Source organism: Carcharhinus amblyrhynchos, unplaced genomic scaffold (genome assembly GCF_965287045.1).
Source record: "Carcharhinus amblyrhynchos unplaced genomic scaffold, sCarAmb.v2.hapA scaffold_38, whole genome shotgun sequence".
Lineage (NCBI taxonomy): Eukaryota > Metazoa > Chordata > Chondrichthyes > Carcharhiniformes > Carcharhinidae > Carcharhinus > Carcharhinus amblyrhynchos.
In genome coordinates this window covers 3,681,477-3,698,284 of record NW_027649779.1, presented here as the reverse complement: position 1 = coordinate 3,698,284, position 16,808 = coordinate 3,681,477, and the positions used below count along the sequence as shown (strand labels likewise).

The 16,808-nt window shown below is 44.3% G+C and overlaps 1 pseudogene; it reads left to right on the top strand.

Annotated features, from left to right (window-relative positions):
• Positions 1 to 11,762: 11,762 nt before the first annotated feature.
• The window catches only part of LOC145362402 (Ig heavy chain C region-like), a 52,054-nt pseudogene continuing 47,008 nt past the window's right edge, over positions 11,763 to 16,808 (top strand).

Genomic DNA, 16,808 nt, shown 5'->3' with positions numbered 1-16,808 from the left:
GAGTTGAGTCCTTGAAAAGATCAGCCATGATCTTATTGAATGGTGGGGCAGGCTCAATGGTCCAGATGCCCTACCCCTACTCCTTGTTCTCATGCTCTTATGTAGAGGAGATTCACTGGGATGCTGCCTGATATGGAACATCAATGCATGAAATTAGATTGGATAGGCTTGGTTTGTTTTCGTTGGAACAGAAATGACTGAGGTGTAATCTGATCGCGTTGTCCAACATTATGTGACAGATGGACAGAGTGGAGAAGGAAGAGTTCTTCCCCTTAGTTGAATGGTCAATCACAGGATACAAGGTTCAAGGTGAGCGGAAGGAGGGTTGTGAGTAAAAACTTTTTTCTAACCCAGAAGGTAGTGACGGTCTGGAATAACCCGCATGGGAGGTTGGGAGAAGCAATTTCTTTCGCATACTTTAAAAAGTATCTGGTTGAACACTTGATACCTCAGTGCTACGGGCCAAGTGCTGGCAGATGGGGTTAGATGTGATTTTAACTGTTTATCGCGTGCAGGTGCAGACACGATTGGCCAAAGTGCTGCTGCGCTGTGTGATTCTATCATTCTATACCTCTCTCTTTTTTGTCTCCTTACTGTCCCATTTCCTCCATTTCTTCAAATCAGGCAGAAATTTGAAATGGAAAAAGATAGAGATCTCCAAACAGAACCCTCAAAAACTAAATAAAATGTTCGTCCTCCCCCAACCCCATCTCCTGTCCCACTCTCAGTATCCAGAAGCTACTCAACTCCCTCTTTCAGTTTGGGATGGGGCTGCAGATTCCTTCCTGACACTTCTAAAATCATTCTCCCAATCATTCTCCAATCATTGGAGTTGCATCTAGTCACTATACTCTGGAGGTTTTCACATCTTGTCTCTTTCTCATGTTCTCTTCCTTCCTCACCATCTCTATTTCGACCTTTTGCTCCACCTCTCTCTGTTTCATCTACATTCTTCCTTTTTCACCTTCTGCTCACTCTCTGTAATTGTGAAGATGGATGATCTTATCCAGGTCATGACCCCGCATCAACCCACCCACAACCTCACCTTCTATCCTCCTTCTAAGTACTTCTAACTGTCCATATCTTTGCAACTTTCCCTGCCTCTCATGCACTCTGTTTTCAAAGGAGTGATGCAATATTTCTGACCATCTTTGCCAATAACCACAAATGAAATTGCTGCGAGGGGCTGAGAAGTGGCACAAGATCCGGGGTCTCCAGGTTGGGGTAATTGCCCAGCTGCCAGTCTCGGAAGAAAAGCATCAGCAACAACCCTCTGGGATTGCTGATTTATAGTAAAAAGTCTGACAACACCAGGTTTTAGTCCAACCTATTTATTTGATAATATACCCACAAGCTTTCGAGGGGACTGCCTCTTCGTCAGGTGAATGATTCACCTGACGAAGAGGCAGTCCCCTCGAAAGCTTGTGGGTATATTATCAAATAAATAGGTTGGACTAAAACCTGGTGTTGTCAGACTTTTTACTGTGTTTACGCCAGTCCAACGCCGGCATACCCACATCATTGCTGATTTATAGACATCAATCAATGTATAAATAAACAAACAAATTAATACATTAATAAGCACGGGGTGGGGGGGTGGGGGGCTTATTTTAAAACAAACTAACAAAGGAATTTACACAGCATGTTGTCACACTGTGTGCGAGTGTGTGTGTGTGTGTGTGTGTGTGTGTGTGAGAGAGAGAGAGAGAGAGAAAACACGTGCATGTGTGTGTGTGTGTGTGTATGTGTTTGTGTGTTTGTGTGTGAGAGAGAGAGAGACAGGAAGAGTTAGATGCTGGGGGAGATGAAAAGGAATAGAGACAAATAGAGAGAGATGGGGAGAAATGTCTTTAAATATATTGCGAGTAGGGTTGACCAGGGGGAGCCAGTCCAAGTGGTATACTTGGACTTTCAGAAAGCATTTGCCAAAGTCCCCTATAAGAAATTATCCTGCAAGATTAAATCACATAGGACTGGGGGAGATGGATTGAGATGGTTAGAAAACTCGTTGGCAATGATGAAACAAAGAGTAGGAATTAATTGGTTCTTTGGAAATTGGCAGGCAGTAGGTGGTGTGGTGCTAGATGGATCATTGCTGAGGCCTTAGCTATTCACAACATATATCACTTATTTGATGATTGATCAAAATATAAATACAAAATACAACATCTCAAAGCTTGCAGTTGATACCACATTGGGTGGAAGGGAGAAGAGTGACGAGGATGCAGAGTTCCATCAGCATGTTGTGGATAGGTTGGGTGAGTGGGTAAATTAATGACAGATGCAGTATAATTTGGATAAATGTGAGGTTATTCATTTCGGAAATAAAAACAAGAAGACAGATTACTGCCTGAATGGCTGTAAATTGGGACAAAGGAATGTACAATGGATCCTGGGTATTCATGTGGACCAATCGCTGAATGTAACCATGCAGGTGCAGCAAACAGTATAGAAGGCAAATTGTATATGGGCCTTCATGGCGAGAAGCTTCAAAGTAGAGAAGCAGGAATGTGTGTTACAATGTGGCTTGATGAGGCACAATTGCCATATTGTGTGCAGTTTTTGTCCGGTTTTCAGAGGAAGGATGTTCTTGCTCTCGAGGAAGTACAGCGACGGTTACTAGGCTAATTCCAGGGGTGGCAGAACTGATCTATGAGGAGAGATTGGTTAGCTTCGGATAGTTTTCGCTGAAATTCAGGTGAATGAGTGGGATTTACAAAAGAACATAAGAAATAAGAGCAGGAGTCGGCCATCTAGCCCTTCGATCCTGCCCCACCAGTCAATAAGATCATGGCTGATCTGAAGTGGATCAGTTCCACTTTCCCGCTTTCTCCCCATAACCCTGAATTCCCCTGTCTATCAGAAACCTATCTACCCGTGACTTAAAAGTATTCAGCGAGGTAGCCTCCACCACTTCAACGGGCAGAGAATTCCAGAGCTTCACCACCCTTTGAGTGAAGAAGTTCCTCCTCAACTCCGTTCTAAACAGCCCACCACCCTTACCTTGAGGCTGTGCCCTCTCGTCCTGCTATCCTTTCTAAGCAGGAAGAATCTCTCTACCTCTACCCTATCCATCCCTTTCATTATCTTATACGAGTCTATAAGATACCCCCTCATCCTTCTAAAATCCAACGAGTACAGACCCAGTCTATTTAGTCTCTCTTCATAGTCCAACCCCCTCATCTCTGGTATCAGCCTAGTGAACCTCCTCTGCACTCCCTCCAAGGCCAAAATATCCTTGCGCAAGTGCGGTGACCAAAACTGCACACAGTACTCCAGCTGTGGCCAAACCAGTGCCCTCTACAGTTGCAGCAAGACCTCCTGCTTTTATATTATATCCCCCTTGCTATAAAGGCCAGCATCCCATTCGCCTTCTTGAACACATGCTGCACCGGCAGACTGGGTTTTTGCCACTCATGCACAAGGGCCCACAGGTCCCTCTGCACCGTAGCACGCTGCAGCTTTTCACCCTTTAAATAGTAATCCCTCCTACTATTATTTCTGCCAAAGTGGATAACCTCACACTTGCTAACATTATACTCCATCTGCCAGGTCCTTGCCCACTCGCTCAGCCTATCCAGATCCCTCTGCAGACTTTCCACACCCTCTATGAAATTTGCTTTACCACTCATCTTCGTGTCATCAGCAAATTTCGTTACCCTACACTCAGCCCCCTCCTCCAGATCATCTATATAAATGGCAAATAGCTGAGGCCCCAGCACCGATCCCTGCGGCACTCCACTAGTCACCAACTGCCAATCAGAATAGCACCCAGAATATCACCCATTGATACCATTTCATACAGGCTCATAAAATTCTAACAGGGCGAGAACAGATGTTTCCGATGGTGAGAGTATCCAGAACCAGGGGTAACAGTCTGAGGAAACAGGGTAAACCGTTTAAGACCGGGATGTGGAGCCATTTCTTCACCCAAACAGTTGGGAGATTGTGAAATTCATTACTGCAGGAAGCACTTGATGTCAAAATGTGTAGTGTATTAAAAAGGCGTCTAGGTATAGCATTTGGGCTGAATGGGATGGAGATTTATGGGAAGAAAGCAGCATTAGGCTATTCAGTTGGATGATCAGCCATGATTGTGATGAACAGCGGAGCAGGCTCGAAGGGCCAAATGGCCTCCTCCTGTTACTATCTTCTTTGATTCCATGTTAAACAGAGGGTGAGAGAGATGTTGGAGACAGACAGAATAGATATGGGGAAAGTGAGCGAGAAATATTCGAAGATAGATGGATAAATATGGGGAAAAAGCTGGACTGCGAGTTAAGAATGGAAAGAGGTTGGATGGGGCAGAAACCTGGAGATCGGGGAAGAAAACTGCAAAGGGAGAAAGGGGTAGGATGGCAAGAGTCAGATTAGGAAAGAAATAGGGGAGCTGTAGAGACAGGGAGACAAGAATGGAAAGAGAGACAACCAGAACAAGGAATCTGGAAACTAGAACCAGAACAAGCTGGGGGGAAATAACAGATTGAGGAAGAGATTTGAGAAGGGAACGAACAATCCTGAAGTGACATCAAAATCAATCAGCTGACCCATCTAAAGAAGTGTTCAAACTGTTGTGGTCTTTTACAATTGGGTGTAGGAACAGATGGCAGATTGTACTGCCAATCTCTGACATACTTCTGTCCATTTCGGGTCTAATTAGAAAACCCGCCCTGTGTCAGCTAACCCTGTAACACAGATCAGATGAGAAATCCAACCTCTCAGTAATATTTGTCTGATCATAATTTGCAGATATGCTCCATCAAATTGATAGAAGTGTTATTCACAGATTTCTGATCCCCTGCCCCGATTAACCAGGAATGGTGTATTGGCTGTTACCAGTCTGCAATGCTAATCCTGAACTGAACTCCTCTAACAACAGCACCACATAGGGAAGTCCTGCCCGTTAGATTGATGCTGAAATCTTCTCCTTATTGTCGGTTCAGAGATGGAGAAATATTCACATTTTTTGTCACTAATTTTCAGGTTCTTATCCCTTGTTTTTTTTGCCTCTGACAGTTAATTTACTGGGAATTGTGATCCTGAGTCGGGGAAAGTGTGGCCTCTCCACCTGCACAACTCGCTACCTAGTGGCCATGGCAGTGGTGGATCTACTGTTCATCATCATAAACCCCATCCTCAACTACATAAATAATTATTATTTCCCCCTGAATTTCCTTTCCCTCACATCTGTATGTCGGATGAAAGCTGTCCTGGAGACTTCAACTGCAGACTGTTCTGTCTGGTTCACTGTCACTTTCTCCTTTGATCAATTTGTGGCCATTCACTGCCAAAAAATGAAAACTAAATATTGCACTGGGAAAACTGCAGCTTTGGTTCTGGCAACAACTGGCATCCTGCTCTTTGTGAAAAACATTCCCTTCTACTTTGTATCTGAACCTCAACTGATAATCGACAATGCCGAGTGGGGCTGTAATGCCAAGCCAAGTGTTTGGACTGATCCCGGGTGGATTGGTTTTAACTGGTTTAATCAGGTTTTAACCCCACTGCTCCCGTTCAGTTTAATCCTGTTGATTAATGCTCTAACAGTCAGTTACATTTTAATGACCAGTCGAGTGCGGAAGAGTCTGAGGGCTCAAAGTAAAGGAGATAATCGCAGAGACCCCGAAATGGAAAGCAGAAGGAAGTCAATGATTTTACTCTTTAGCATATCCGGAGCTTTCATTCTGCTCTGGTCGGTTTATGTTGTGAAATTTTTCTATGCAGATGTGAGAAGATTAATGTATCTCACTATTCCTGAATATACATTCCAAATAGTTGGATTTATCCTGCGGGATTTAAATTGCTGCACAAACACATTTATTTATGCAGTGACTCAATCCAAATTCAGGGAGCAGATCAGAATCGCGGTGAAATATCCGGTTATAGCAATTACTAATTTAATGAAGAGACAAAACTGAGTGACATCCAATAAGCCCGGGATGATTAACTGACGTCCTCAGCCAATAATAGACTGGGTCAATAACTTACCATCTCAGACAATCAAAGGCTTGATTTCTAACAACCGCCAGAGCCAATCAGAGGCGGGATTGCTAAATGACAACCTCAGCCAATCAGAGGTTAGACCGCTAAATGACTGCTTCGGCCAATAAGGGACTAGTTGGCTAAACAGACACCTCAACCAATCAGAGACTAATTCCATAACTGACCGCATCATCATGTAAGAAACTGGAATGTACAGCGACAGCCTCAGCCAATCAGAGGCGGGATTACTAAACGACTGTTTCAGTCAAACAGATATTTGATTGCTAAACCAGCTTAACGTCCAGTAGTTTTATTTGTGATCGTGGCTTTTGGAGGGCTCCTCCTTCATCAGCTGAGATAATCTGGTTGTCTCATTGGGTTGGCTGTTATCCTCAAGGGGCTTGTCGAAGGGCTGCCTGAGCCTCATTTGACTGATGTTTTTCTCTCCTTCTGCCGCATGACCAATGGGTCCATTTTGGTAATGGGGCAGAAATGGGTCTTCGACTGAGAACTTCGACTTCATCTGGTTGAAGGGTGTAGTCCGGCAAGTTGACAATGGACTTCACTGTATTGGTATGGTTTTCTACTGTGGTACGAGGAAGACTTGGTTGCTGCTGGTGGGAATATTGAGTTTCTCAAGTTTCATCTTCTTGTTGTTCATGTAGATGGTGTAGTTTTGTTGTCTTGTCTGCTTGGTGGCCTCTAATTTCTGGTCTGCTGTGTCCTGAGGACAAATTCAGAATATTGTCTCTATTTTAGTTTCAAGGCTGTGACATCCGCTGTAGAGTAATGTACAAGGTGATTGAGGAGTGTGAGAGAGGTGCAACGGCAACGTCTCTGGACATAATTTGTATTGTAGGCCGTGTTGACTTGAGTTCGTGATCTGTATCCTTTTGGGACCTTGTTTGCTTTCTTGCATTTTGTAGGAATATGATGCCTGTGTTGATGTGGGTGATATCGTTGAAGATCCTCTCCACTTTGAACCGATGGTTTGTGCTGTTGGTGATAGCCATGATGTAGAGGTGCCGGCACTGGACTGGAGTCATCACAGAAACAAGTCTCACAATACCAAGTTACAGTCCAACAGCTGTATCTGGTAGCATGAACTTTTGGAGCACTGCTCCTTCATCAGATGAATGGAGAGTTCACAAACAGGGCCTATATCGATTGATAGAATTGCAAGATATTGGTTGCAATTCAAGTCTTTGCAGGTAATCAAGTCTTTCCAGTTACAGATAACGCGAATGGAGGGAGAGATAATCACAGGTGAAAGAGGTATGCATTACCTAAAACCATGACAATTAGTAAAATTTTGCAAGCTCAGGCCAAATGTTGGGGTTTAAATGTAATGTCACATGAACCCAAGATCTGGGTTGAAACCATCCTCACACATGTGGAACTTGGCTATCTGTCTCTGCTCAATGATTTGGTGTTGTCATGTGTCTTGAAAGCTGCCTTGGAGAACGCTCACCCAATGATCAGCGGCTGAATGCCCCTGACTGCTGACCTGTTCTCCGACAGGAAGGGGACACTCCTGCCTGGTGATTGTCCTGCGGTATCTATTTATACAATGTCGTAGCGTCTGCATTGTTTCACCAATGTACCACGCCTCGGGATATCCTTCCCTGCAGTGTATATGGTAGACCACATTGGCCGAGTGACATGAGTATATATCGTGTGCCTGCTGGATAGTGTCCTCATTTGTGATGGTGATATCCATGTCGATGATCCGGCACGTCCTACAAAGGTTGTTGTCTGGTGTCCAGATCGCTATTTTCCTGAAGGCTGGGTCGTTTGCTGCAACAATTGTCTATTTGAGGTTGTGTGGTTGTCTGAAGGCAAGTGGTGGGGGTATGGGGAGGCCTTGACCAGATGTTTGTCTTCATCGATGACATGTTGAAGGCTCCGAAGAAGATCTCATAGCTTTTCTGGTCCGTGAAAGTACTGGATGATGAAGGATAATGAGTCGGTCATGTCCTGTGTTTAAATTCTGAGGGGGTCGATGCAATGCTGATCGGAGAAAATGTCAGCAGTCAATCCCGCTCATCTTCCGATCTTTGGGTCAGTGTCCTGCAAAGGTGGCCCTCAAGACACACAGCAATGCAAAATCACCGGGCAGAAACTGATAGCCAAGTTCTGCAAGAGGGCGGCCTCAACGTTGAGTTCTTGCTATACTGCATATCGTTCTCAGTATTTGGCCTGAGCTTGTGAAATCTTGCTAACTATCCTGCCTTGAGACAATTCATACATCTTTAACCTGTGAGTCATCCTCTCAACAATTGCATTTTCTGTAGCTCTAAAGACTTAATTACCTGTAAAGACTCGCATTCCAACTACTTACTTGCATTTGCATCAGTGTTTGTTTATAGTATATATATGCCGTGTTTGTAAGCCCAGTTCTCCACTCACCTGAGGATGGAGCAACGCTCCAAAAGTTTGCGATTCCAAATAAACCTTTTGGACATTAACCAGGTGTTGTGAGATTCCTTATTGTCTCTTAGCATCATTCCCTTTGTCAAATAATAAAAAAAATCTCCAGCCTTCCCTCTTATCACAAGACCATTTGTTCTTTCTTCCTCTCCCTCTGTCTTTTCCCTGACTCTGCACTGGTTAGAAAAAAACCTAAATATCTGAATTCTTCCTAATAAAAGACCACCGAAATGAAACATGCTCTCCATTTCCCTCAGTTTCACAAAATGTTCTGTTGTGAGATGGCATTTGTAATATGTGCAATGTCTTGTCTTTGGGTAAAGGTTGTTCAGTTTTCCCGTTCTGAACCACACCTGCCTTAATAACATAGGGAATATCATAGAATCCTTCAGTGAAGATGGAGGCGATTCTAGTCTGCACTGAACACAAACCAGCCCATGCCCTATCTCCATAACCCCACACATTTACCCTCGCTAATCCCCCTGACAATAAGGGGCAACTTTGCACGACCAATCCACCTAACCCGCACATCTTTGGAATTTGGGAGGAAATCGTAACAGCCGGGGGAATCCCACCCAGACGCGGAAAGAACGTGTCGTCTCTGAACAGATAGTGACCCAAGCCAGGAATCGAGCCCAGGTCCCTGGTGCTGTGAGACATCACACCAATCCACTGGTTAGGTAAGGTTAATGAGTAAAGGAAACCCATTTTAAATAATAATAATACACCAGTTGTGTCATCATTTTCCACAAGAAAGCAAACACAATGTGAATGACTATTTTTATTTTCATTCATTCATGGACGTGATGTCGCTGGCTGGGCCAGCATCTGTAGCTTGTGTCGAGTTACCAATCAACTCAATGGCTTGCTTAACCCTTTTACAGGATAGTTATGAAATAAGAATAGTGATGAGGATTTGGAGTGATATGTAGGCCAGAATAGGAAAGAGCGGCGGATTCCCCAGTCTATTCAACTTCACTTCATAACAAAAATTCCGCAGCACTGGAGAACAATAGACTGCAATGTTACAATTCTGGATCATAATCTGAGATCAATACGCTACGATGTTCCAATACTGGATAAAAACCTCAGAAGAATAGACAACAATGCCTCAGATTCTGAGAGCAATCGACTGTAATGTCCCTTCAGTTCGGGTTCCACCATCTGCTGTAGTGGGATTCGACCCAATGATCCACGAGACATGAGGTGAATTTTTCAATTAATAGTCAAAGTGATAATACCACTCGGCCATTTCCTCCCTAACTTATGTTGCGGTTATTGGAATATATCTTTGGTTTGGATGGAGACGAGTTTAGTTTTTTTAGTAATGTCACAAGTCTGCTTATATTAACATTGTAATGAAGTTACTGTGGAAATCCACGTGTCGCCACACTCTGGCGCCTGTTCGGGCAAAACTGATGGAGAATTTAGCATGGCAAATGCGCCTTAACGAGCAGGTCTTTTGGACTGTAGGAGGAAACCGGAGCACCTGGAGGAAACCCATGATGACACAGGGGAGGACACACAAACTCCACACAGTGAACAAGGCCAGCACTCAAAATCTGGTCCCTGGCACTGTGAGGCAACACTATTAACTACTGTGCTACCACAATGCAGCCGCTAGTGATTTTGCTCTCTATGCTTCAAGTGGCAAGGACAATCCAGTTAATTGCAGGCCATGAGCCCTACATCAACGGTAGGAAAGTTATTGAAGAGGATTCTTCGAGAAGGATCTGTTCCCATTTGGAAGTAAGCTGACGTATTAGTGAGAGGCAACGTGGTTTTGTGAAGGGGAAATTGTGTCTCACTAGCTTGATCGAGTGTTTTCGGATAAGATGATTAATGAGGTTAAGGTAGTGGATGTTATTTACATGGACTTGAGTAAGGCCTTTGACAAGATCCCTCTTAGCAGACTAATGAAGAACATGAAATCGCATGGGATCAGAGGTGAGCTGGCAAGGTTGATACAAAACTGGCTCGGTCAAAGAAGACAGAGTGTAGCAGTGGGAGGTTGTTTTTGTTCTGAATGATGGTTTTGACAAGTGGCACTCCTCAGGGATCAGAGCTGGGAACTTTGCTCTTTGCAACATTGTGTATGACAGAAAGGTTGTAAGTTTGCGGATGATACAAAAGTTGGTGGATTTGCAGATGACGGTTAGGACCATAAGAGGATACAACAAGATCAGGATTGATTGGAGACTTGGGAGAAGAGGTGGAAAAACGTAATTTGACCTCACTGGAATGACAGAGGTTGAAGGGTGACCTGATAGAAGTCTACACGATTATGAGCGGGGTGGACAGAGTGGATAGTCAGAAGCTTTTTTTTCCCAGAGTGGAAGAGTCATTTACTCGGTGGCACAGGTTCAAGGTGCGACGGTCAAGGTTTAAAGGAGATTACAAGGCAGATTTTTTTTACAAAAATGGTTGTGGGTGCCTGTAACTCATTGCCGGGGGAAGTAGTGGAAGCGGATACGATAGTGACTTTTAACAGGCGTCTTGACAACTACATGAATCGGATGGGAACGGAGGAGTATGGACCCTAGAGGGGAAAGATTTTACTTCAGTCGACGCAGCATGGTCAGTGCAGGCTTCGAGGGCCAAACGGGCCTGTTTCTGTGCTGTAATTTTCTTTGTTCTTACTCTAAAGCCTGAAAAAAAGATGAATGATTTTAGCGCTTAATGAGTCAAGTCACGAATTTATTGGAGGCGATGAATGGCAAAAAGTTCAATGATGTATATTATCCTTACGGTAATATTTGCGGGCATATCCTGATATAATATAAATGGGTTTATGTTCATGCTAAAGTGAATTATCTCGAAACCAATAATATGTGTGCATTGAGAGGTGCGTTCAGGTCTCCACACTTAAACCTTTACATTGATCTTAAAAGAAAACATATACTATGATCATTCCAATGCGGGTAGGGTGGTCTGTTGGAGACTCGGTGCAGACTCAATGGGCCATATGGCCTCCTTCTGCACTGTCATGTCTGCCTCTCCATTATTTCCAACTTCCCATACTTCCCTGAACTTCAACGCCGCATCTAGGCTGTAAATTCTCTTCTTTGCGTGTAAAAAGTGTTGGATTGAACAGGGTGAGGTGAGGCTGTTTGTTTAGTGACTGTAATTGATGTGAGTCTCCATGGATCTGATTAGTGTGCCTGGAGGGATGTCCCCCTTCTAATAATAAGGGATTCCGTTCAGTGTGTTGTCCCATTGAGTCAGCGGGAGCGACAACTCCAACACTAACAGCGATCAGCGGCTGTGGAGAGAGAGGGAGCGAGAGGAGAGATCAGAATCTGGGAGCAATGGCCCAGAATGTTCCAACAGTGGATCAGAATCTGGGGACAATGACCCAGAAAGTTCCAACAATTGATCGGAATCTGGGAACAATGGATTGGAAGTTTCCAGTCATGGACAACGGTTTATACTATTGGATTTCTATATTTACCTTAGATGATGGGAAGATGCCATCAGCTTATCGGATTGAAAGTCTACTGAAGGTGATTCAGTACGTTTACTATCCCATCTTGGCGATTGTTGGAGTTCCGGGTAAGTCCCTGTCTGGAATTGTACCAGTCCGACTGCCACTGGAATCGGAGCAAGCAAGGGTCAGAGCATGGGAAGGTCTGTTGAACATGGGTAGGATTTTGCAGTTTTCGGAAAAGTGAGGCTGTAAAGTTCTGTCCCCAGTTCCTAATTCTAGAAAGGCTGTTTAACTGTATTGATTTCCTTGTCATTTACTGTACTGGGTTTGCTGCTCTTGTTGTTTCTGTTGAATCACTATATCCAGTTATTAATTCTTTCAGCCGCTGACAATTGTCTCAGGGCCTATGGGCTAGGGTGTCTTCTGTGTGCTGTGACAATCCATAGACATGTGACCTAACACTAATCCTTTGTGAGAAAAATATAAAGCAGAATCGTTTTTTACCATCTACATGTAATGCCAGCTCACTGCCAATTGCCCACCCAGTCACCACGCTGCAGAATGCATTTTATTGATCATGTTTGCACAGCAGGATCTCAAGAGAAAACATGTTTCGTATTGAAATTCATTCATCAATGTCACAAGTATGCAAACATTAACACTGCAATGAAGTTGCTATAAAAATCCCCGAGTTGCCACACTCCGGCGCCTGTTCAGGTACACTGAGGGAGAATTTAGCACGGCCAATACATCAAACCAGCACAACTTTCAGATTTTTGGGGGAAACCGGAGCACCTGGAGGAAACCCACGCAGACACAGTGAGAACGAGTAGACTCTGCACAGAGAGTAGCCAAGCCTGAAATTGAACCAGGGAGCCTAGTGCTATGAGGCAACAACACTATCCCCTGTACCACCACAAACTTTCCTGGGGTCACAGAAACACAAACATACATGTATTGATAGAGACATTTACTGGTAGAAGCAATCAGATTTAGACACTTGTTCACAATCACACACAAATTCAGAAGCCAACATTGTTGTAAGCCTCCGGAATAACACACACTTAGGAGCACTCATCAGGTACTCTGGTGCTCACACACAACACGCCCCCCCACACACACACACATACACACAGACACATGCATAGGAATAATGGTGTTAATGGCTCAGCTGTCGTTGATAAACATGAGTCGGTGTTACAGGGTTGACTGTAGTGTCAGAGAGATGGGATTTTGGACCGGTTGTGGATGTAGTGAACTGTAGTGGATCCAGGAAATCTGGGAAGCCGGAACTGATTCATGCCATGACTAACCTTTTCATGCATTTCATAATATTGGATGTCGGAGTCACAGGATGAGAGTCATTAGGCAGCTTGCTTGGCTTTTCCTTTGCTACTGGCCTTTGTTTGAGTTTTTACCTGGTGCATATATTGACAACATTCCTGCCATGAGAGGACTCATGGAGATGTAAATATAATAGAGATTCTGTGCTTCAGGGCATCAGGATCTCCCTCTGCCAACTGTTAGTATTGTCCAGAGGAAAGGGTCAAACCAACACTGTTTGGTACCAGCTCTGTTGCGGGAGTTGTCAGTGAGCTGTCTGAGAGACAACAGATTACCACCTACAGGACTCCACTCCGCATCTTCTGTTAGGGTTTACTGTCTCATCCTTCTTACCCTCCAAATCCTTCACAGGCAGAGGGGATATTTACCTGTAACTGAGTAAGGGATAATGTTGAGGACTCCCTGGAAAGCTCTTTCCCAAATGTTAACGTTGTGTCACTACCAAGGAGCAGTACGGTGGCATAGTGGTTCGTACTGCTGACTCACAGCATCAGGAACCTGGGTTCAGTTCCAGTTTTGGGTCATTGTCTGTGTTGAGTTTGTACATTCTCTCTGTGTCTGTACAGGTTTACTCCAGATGCTCTACTTTCCCCTCACACTCCGAAAGACATGCTGGCTTAAAAAATGTATTCCAATTGTTGTGGTAATGTACTTTTTAAAAAACAAAACCATCGTAAGTCTAAATCGCAATTCCTTCCATTGAATCATATCTAATTTTATTCTGTATTTCCTTCCTGACAGTGAACATAATCACAATTGTGACACTGACGAGCAGAAACTGTGGTCTGTCCAAATGTGTCACTCGTTACCTGGTGGCCATGTCAGCGGGGGATCTGCTGGTCATTCTCCTCGACCTGATATTGAGACACATTCCCATTGTTTATTGGGAACACTTTTATTTCCTGTGGTCACTCCCCGTGTGTAACATCCACGCTGTCCTGCTTTGTGCAGCCACTGACTGTTCTGTCTGGTTCACCGTCACTTTCACCTTTGATCGATTTGTGGCCATTTGCTGCCCCAAGCTGAGAAGTAAATATTGCACTGAGAAATCAGCAGCTGTGGTTCTGGGAACAGTGACAGTGCTGAGCTGTTTAATGAACATTATCTGGTATTTTATGTTATTAAATACATATCGGCTGCGGAACCTCCCCTGGTTTTGCCACGTCACAACTGGTGTTATGTACTCTGGTCTGGGGAACAATCGAGTTCCTCCATTACATTCTAAACCCGTGTGCCCCATTCGTCCTGATTCTGCTGCTGAATGCTCTCACCGTCAGACACATTTTAGTGAGCAGCAGAGTCCGCAGGAGACTCCGGGCTCACCGCAGCGGTGAGAATCCAAGAGACCCAGAGTTGGAGAGTCGAAGGAAATCCATCATTTTCCTATTTGTTATCTCAGCCAATTTCATTATCTTATGGTCAATATTCATGGTTTATTCAGCATGGAATCGCATGTATGATTTGGGGTTTAAATTTAGATTAGACTTTTATGTTATGGAATTGGGCTTCATGCTGCAACTCACAAGTTGCTGTACAAATACTGCTATTTACGCTGTGACACAAACGCAGTTCAGGCAGCAGCTAAAAAATCTACTGAAACATCCCCTTACTGCAATTTTTCAACTCAATACAGCCTGAGAGGAAATGACAACAACAAGACCTCTGACTCTTCCTATTGGGCATTCAAACTGTAAATCACCAAACAGCCTCACAGAGATAGAAAGACTGACAGATAGATAGAGAGGACAATGTTAGCAACAGTGAGATTATTAGGCAGAGAGTAGCAAAGAGAGGGAAAGGCACGAAGACTTGGAGAGCAAAGAATTTGAAAGAGTTTCTAACAGGTACAGGAAAATAAACAGGGAGACAATGAGATAGAAGAGAGACAAAGACAGAGCCTCACAGAATGTGAAAGACAGAAATAGTGAGGAAAATGGCGAGGGAGATAAACAGGGAATGAGAAAGACAGAAATAATGAGGAAAATGGCGAGAGAGATATACAGGGAATGAGAAAGGGAGATAGAGGAAGACAGATTGGAGTTTGTAATACGAGAGGGAGAGGGAGACAAGGGGGGTGGGGGAACGGGAGGCAAAAAGTGATGCAGAAGGAAATAGCCAGAGACAGATAGAAACAGAGATATCGAGACACAGAGCAGGAGTGAATGGGAAAGAGTGGGACTGAAAAAGCACAATGGACAAAGCAAGAGCAAAAGTCAGAGTGAGGTGGGTGGGGGGGCAGAGAGACAAATAAATTAAAGAGGGACAGGGAGTGGGAGTAGGAGAGTGACACGGGGGGGGGTGGTGCAGGAGAGACAGAGGGAGAGTGGGGGAGAGGCGGAGAGACAGCAAAAGACAGAGTGAAACATCGAGAGAGACAGAGGCACAGACAGACATAGAGAAAGAGTGACAGAGAGAGAGCCACAAGAAACATAGAAAGAGGTAGAGAGATATATCTAATGACTTCAACGATAACCATCAGGTGGAGCTTTGGAATATGAGCTCCCTGATTGAGGCAGTTAATGCTGTCCAATCCGGGAGCCCTGCAGACATGCATAGTATGGTGTGTCTGGGTAACTGGAATTCAGGATGTGTACACTCAGGTGTGGATGTGATGGACTGTAGGTTTTATCACTTGAGCATTAATGCAGGAACCCAGCTAATGTTCTGGGCACACGGGTTCTGATCACGTCACGGCAGATGGTGGAACTTGAGTAAATATATCTGGAGTTTAGAATTTGTTAGTGACCATAAAAACATTGTCCATTTTCAGAAAGACCCATCTGGTTTATCAATGTCATGATGTGGATATGCTGGCGTTGGACTGGGGTAAACACAGTAAAAAGTCTGACAACACCAGGTTTAAGTCCAATCGATTTATTTGATAGTAAATTCACTAGCTTTCGAGGTTACCCTCTTCGTCAGGTGAATGTTTGTCACCAGAACTCTCCATTCACCTGACAAAGAGGGTAACCTCGAAAGCTAGTGAATTTACTATCAAATAAATCGGTTGGACTTAAACCTGGTGTTGTCAGACTTTTTACTGTGTTTATCAATGTCCCAGGGAAGGGCCACAGCAATGTGGTTGACACTTCATTGCCCTCTGAACATGGGCAACTAGGCATCAGAGTTGCAAAGGAAGATGCCTTGAGTTGGCTACAATTAACAGACACTGGTCATATCCCCAGTGGAAGAGACTGTAATCATGAACTTTTTCAAAACTCTCCCAGTGGCAGCCAATATTATTTGGCTTTGGATACAAAATTACCCAGTCCTGAATAAACTGAAGCAGCGAGCGCTGATGGGGGAAACCAAAAGGCCGTTACAGCCTGAATTGCACCCATATTGGAGTGGCAGAGGACAGCTGACTGTGGTAGCTGGCACACGCCGATGGGGTTCAAGGCTGTCATCCTGAGCCAAGGTTCAGCATCCCATCTTCGCGGTACTCGTGGCCACCCAGGAGTGACAAACTTAATAACCTCCAAATTGCCACGTCTGTGGCCAGGTATGAATACAGGTATTTGGTCGTGGGTCAGTGTTGGCAATGTCAACAAGGGACGAATGTCACCAGACACTACTCTTCACACTTGGGAATGGCTGGAACGGCCGTAGACGTGGCTGCACATGG